This window comes from Nanorana parkeri, unplaced genomic scaffold (genome assembly GCF_000935625.1).
Source record: "Nanorana parkeri isolate BGI_ZX_2015 unplaced genomic scaffold, ASM93562v1 scaffold722, whole genome shotgun sequence".
Lineage (NCBI taxonomy): Eukaryota > Metazoa > Chordata > Amphibia > Anura > Dicroglossidae > Nanorana > Nanorana parkeri.
This window is the reverse complement of record NW_017306990.1, coordinates 840857-846294: the sequence shown is the minus strand read 5'-3', so window position 1 is coordinate 846294 and position 5438 is coordinate 840857. Positions and strand designations below refer to the sequence as shown.

Below are 5438 nucleotides of genomic sequence, written 5' to 3'. Positions count from 1 at the left end.
TTTTTAAAATTATTTTATTATAATTTTCTATAATTATTTATTATATTATAATTTCTTATAATTGTGAAAAAGTGTCAGGCAGGGCACTGGACAAAGCTCTAGGGACAAAATTGAAGTGAAATAGTTTGATACATAAGTGTAATCATAGCAGATTACATTGTATTGTGTGTATTCTGTGTACATTACAACTTTTCACTTTTAAATTTCCCGCCGGCAGTGATGCTCGAAAACGAAACTAAAAGTCAGATGTCGGCTTTTAGTTTCATTTTCGAGCCGCGTACAGCAGAGGACGCCGCGGGATCGCAGGGACAAGGCGAGTGTCAGTTTTCTCTGCAGCCCCGAGTCTGGCTCGGGGTTTACCGCTCCTAGCATTGAAAATTCACGCCCAGCCAGACTCGGGAATACCGCCAGGGAGGTTAAATTAAGCTAATGTCAAGCAAACAGATAGATAGACAAATGGAATACATATATATGAACTGTTTTAACTGCCAAAAGATTTGTCATTCTGTTCAGAAAGCCCTGTGATCCAGACATCCCAACCAGACAGCATAGCCAGGTCAGAGATTATTGACTACTGCATTTAGACAATACAGAAATCACCCCAGCTCACTAAGTGGATAATGAAGCATCAGAAGTACATTAATGAGGTCATTCTTGTGTGCTGCTGTCCTGTAAGCATGTTACTGACAGTAATGTGCAAAGGAATAGAGCTCTGGTTGCCTCCTAAAGCAGATCTTCCATTTCCTAGTGAGCGTTCTGCTGTATGGAGGATTACAAGAAGCTAGATTTAAAGCTGTATTCGGATTCTTGCGCTAGTTTTAGTTTAACTGCCCCCCGGCCGGCCGTTATGAAAAAAACGGCCGTCCACTCGACCAAAATTTAAAAACAGGCATTAATGCCTGTTTACATACAAGTGAACTTTAAAGCCGGCAGATCGTGTGTATGGGGTGCCAATCGGAGCGCCCCCCCCCCTATCCGTGGCCCCCACTCCCCGCCAATCCTGGGCTCTCTGACAGGGGATCAGAGGGAGATTGGTACACAATCTCCCTCCGGTCCCCTCTCTGGTGTCAGAATGCAGAAGTGATGTATATTACATCACTTCCACATTCTTGTTTCACTCTTTAGCTTAAGAAGCTGAAGAGAAGCTGATGAAGCAGACCTCTGCTTCATCAGCTTCTTTGGGGGGTCCTAGGTGACTTTAGGGGTCTTGGAGACCCCTGATGTCTCCATAAAGAGGACCTGTCACATATCTTCGCTATCACATAGGGGGGTTTCTTAGCCCCTATGTGATAACAATAAAGTTAATTGAAAAAAAATAGGAAACAAAATCAAAGTTGCAAAAAGAAATTCTAGTCACACATGAAAAAGAATTAAAAAAACCACAACATTAAAAAAAAAAGTCCCCACCCATACACACACGAGTGCAAACATACTCGGGGGCGCATACATGCAAAAACGACGATCGCGCCCATTACGCCCCACATGTTACATATCGCCGTGAAAATATATCGAAACGTGAAAGCAATAATTCTAGGGCCATTAATCACTGATAACACTAAACTGATGAGCGGTAAAAGCTTTTAATGCGTCACCTATGGTCAATTTTGGGTATGATAGTTTTTTGCGATTTCGCGGGTGCGCTCAATTTTAAAACTTGACACGTTTGGTGTCTATTTACCCGACCCCGTCTTTTATATTTTACCAAACAATTGGGTAAGAATAAATGTATTATAACATAATGTTAAAAAAAAAACACCTTTTTTTCAAAATTTTCAGTAATTTTTCCTTAATATAGTAAAAAATTAAAACCCTAGTGATGATTAAATACCACCAAAAGAAAGCTCTATCTGTCCCCAAAAAAAGGTATACACTTAATTTCAGTACAGCATTGCATGGCAGAATAAATGTCAGTCAAAGTACAGCAGCGCTACATACTGAAAAATGGCCTGGCCCGAAAGGAATGTAAACACCTGGTCAGCAGTGGTTTAAAATGCATGTTTTTTTTTTTCATTAATACAAAACCACTTCATTTAGTGTGCTACCACAGATATATTTGTAGTATGTTGTATCTATTTACAGCCCAGAAAAATCAATACTATACAATGTTCTACATTGCTGAAGCCAGAAACATGCTGGAGAGGACCAGAGGTGACCAGGATTCTTCTGAACCTGATTTTACTCTTTGGTACTTAGAAACAACTATGTGCCAAGTTAGGATAGCTCCATACCAGTCCAAGCACTTTTTCGAATCATAGTTTAAGTAGCAAGAAATAGCACTTTTTGATCTTGGTTAAAAGCAGATAGAATCTTGTAGTTAGAGATGAGTGAATCAATCCATCAAACTAATGAGATTTTTAATGAAAAGGAAATTTTAAATTCTCTGGAATTTGTGCCTGTAGATTTACCTTCTCAACTTCAAATCAATGCACTTTGTAGATCCTCATTGCCCGGATTCCTGGACTGTGTGAATCTTTGTAGGCAAACATATCCTTTCTGCACCTATCAAAGACAATAGAAAAAACAAACAATGTGATTGAAAGCAACATAAGTCTCTAAGCCTTCATATTTGTCTAATTTGCCAATCTGCTCTTTGCAAATAAGGCGTTATTATAGTTCCTACCCCAACCATTCTGAACAGAGTTTGATATCACTAAGTTTTGTCCAGAGCAGATTTGAACAGCATTTGCCCAACGTGTGACTGGGCAGATGATTTATAAATCATCCTCTAAGTGTTTGTTTTTTTACCAAACAGTGTCTTCTCAGAAAATTAAGTTGGTTACTCCTACAAAAATAAAAAACAAAAACAAAAAAATTAGGCTAGCTACTCTCTAGGGTTTGCTTTTTAAAGGATTGCATTTTCTTCACTTGACAATGTATACACTTAAAACAACCAGCCATGTACAATTTTGACATTTCTATTTTTTTGTATTCCTCTGAACATATGTCAAAGTTTAACTAGATAAAAAATGTACTCTTTAAGCAAATCATCCCAAATCTATCAGCAGTCATTGTTCAAAAAGTAAATGATTTGAATTCATGTTGGTTAAGTGAGAGTGTGATGCTATGGTGAGTAAAAAGGTCTCTGGAATTCTATTAATTGTAAGAAAACTAGTCCATGAAGAAAGTAACCTAATGGTAATATCCATGCCAGGACCTAAGATGTTGTTTTTCTATTTGTATTTCTTATTTCTTTATGTGTGCAACAAACTGTTATCTAGCCTACACAGATGGTGAAGAGGTTTGCACATGTGCCTGTGCTATAATTTCCCATGTACCTGTACCTGTAGGTATATTTAAAAAAGCAGACAATATGACCAAAACATTCAATGCAAAAGCCACCGCACATTCACAGCAGGTGAATCTTTCTGGTGTATGTATTTTTAAATATCGGGTGATTTATTTACTTGCAGTAAATGTTAGGTGAAATTCAATTTCACTGCTTTTTAAATATGGACCTCAGTCTCATTTTTAAGCATACATTTTACACTTGTTTCATGATCATCAGTGAGCATGTTTCCAGGTCAGTGAAGAACAACTAAATTTTTGTTCTAAGACATATTAAGAGCTAGCAATGAGTTACTATGATTTCTCTTTCATTATTAGCCATGTTATACACACATCTGGCATTAAAAGAAAAAGAAAATCAGCTGCAGTGTGCTAATTGGATAAAGTAGAATTCAATAATTGTTCTGCAGTGGATGCTAAAATTGAAGAATGCTGTGTTTACCTTTTATCTGTGATTTATGGCTGCAGCTTTTTGGAGGGTGGCGGAAGCAGAGGATGTTCTTAATTAACTGAGCTGTTTTTCTCTATAAATGCCATTTTCTAAGACTATTTGCCAAGAATAGTGAAAGATTCCTTATATTAATTATATGACATGCTTTTGGCTGATAGCAGTTAAATGAGAACTATTTTAAATCATGTGCCCTCCAAATTAAAGGTTTTGTGTATTTATTACCGTTCCCTTGGATAAATGTATTCTAATTTTATAGAGATTTCCTACAATCCTTAACAAGGACATTATTATATATCAAAACATAGAGGATCAACACAGTTAATACATGGGAATGATAGAAATGAGCCTTAATTAACCACCAAGAAATCTTTTCTTTAACAGTGCAAATAAATTTATACTACAACCAAAACCTTTTCTTTTTGCACAGCATGGAGAAGGGTTTCAGCCCCTTCTAGGTTTCCACTGCTGTTCACACTCAATTGATCTCCCTTCTGTTCCTGCTCTGGTGATTGGTGCCACCTGGAGACATAGGCTTCCACAACAGGTGAAAGCCTATGTGTGGTTTTTCTGCACTGCACGTTCGGCAGTTGTCTCTCGATCATGTTAAAAACCAGCCGAAAATCGTACGATTCTCGGCTGGTTTTCCAACCTGCTCGAAATACAAAAGTCGTGCGACCGTACATTAGAAACGGTTGCACGCCTTCCATACACTGCACGATTCTTGTACGACCACGCAATTTCCCGCGATTCTCGTACGAGAATCGTGCAGTGTATGGGCACCTTTAGGCTTGCCACTATTCACTGTGAAGAATTAGCTCCAGGTACTCAATGCCACTTTTAGGATGTATACTATTACATTCATTTACAGAGAAGGTACACCAACTATTAAACAAGTGCTCTTTTGGATTTACTACTTACCAGATTGACCCTACTTCTTTGCATATGTTGCCTACCACAGCTTACAGTTCCAATCCATTTAACCACTGTGCCAGCCTCAAATGGCACGCCAGCTTAAGTTACATCGCCTTTTATAAAAGGTGCACCTTTTATGTACTTGGCGGAAGCAAACCGAGTCTATCTACACAAGAACAAAATCTTTCCTGACACCATTTTATTTCTTAATTTTGAACAAAGCATGTCTAATAATAGTAGTACATTTAGGGCACTCTAGTGAGGTTGTTTTTAATTAAATAATCAATCTTAAAATCCATAATGTACTGTTCATAAGACTGAAGATTAGTTGGGGGCATTAAGTTACTAACAATCCATTATGGTGCAAGGGAGTGTTAAAAATGGGGAAGAGCTAACAATTTCCTACCGCAAAAGGGAGGAGTACAAAATGGAAGAAGAATTCACAATTTGAGTATAACAGAGGGGTACAGAATCGGGGAAGAGATCACAATCTATTATGTTTTAATGGAGGGGTAAAAGTAGGGGGAAGAGCTCACAACCTATTATAGTATAAGGGAGCAGTACCGAATGACGGAAGAGCTTTCAAGTAATTCATTTTTGTTGATTGGCCAAAAATACATCCGTGCAGATGTGATGTTCTTCGGTTGTGATGAACTGGTGGAAGCTGTATACATGACTGCTATACAAGGCATGCAGTTATTTCTTTAGGCAAGTTAAATATTACATTTCATTGCTAATTTATTAGTATAAAACTGTATAGGTGAAACAGGTGTGCGTTGGCAGGATTACA

The 5438-nt window shown here is 37.8% G+C and overlaps 1 protein-coding gene across 1 annotated transcript in view; it reads left to right on the top strand.

The window, feature by feature from the left end:
• Positions 1-5438, top strand: part of LOC108793128 (pro-neuregulin-3, membrane-bound isoform-like) — a 480301-nt gene that overhangs the window by 15756 nt on the left and 459107 nt on the right. The window lies entirely within an intron of this gene.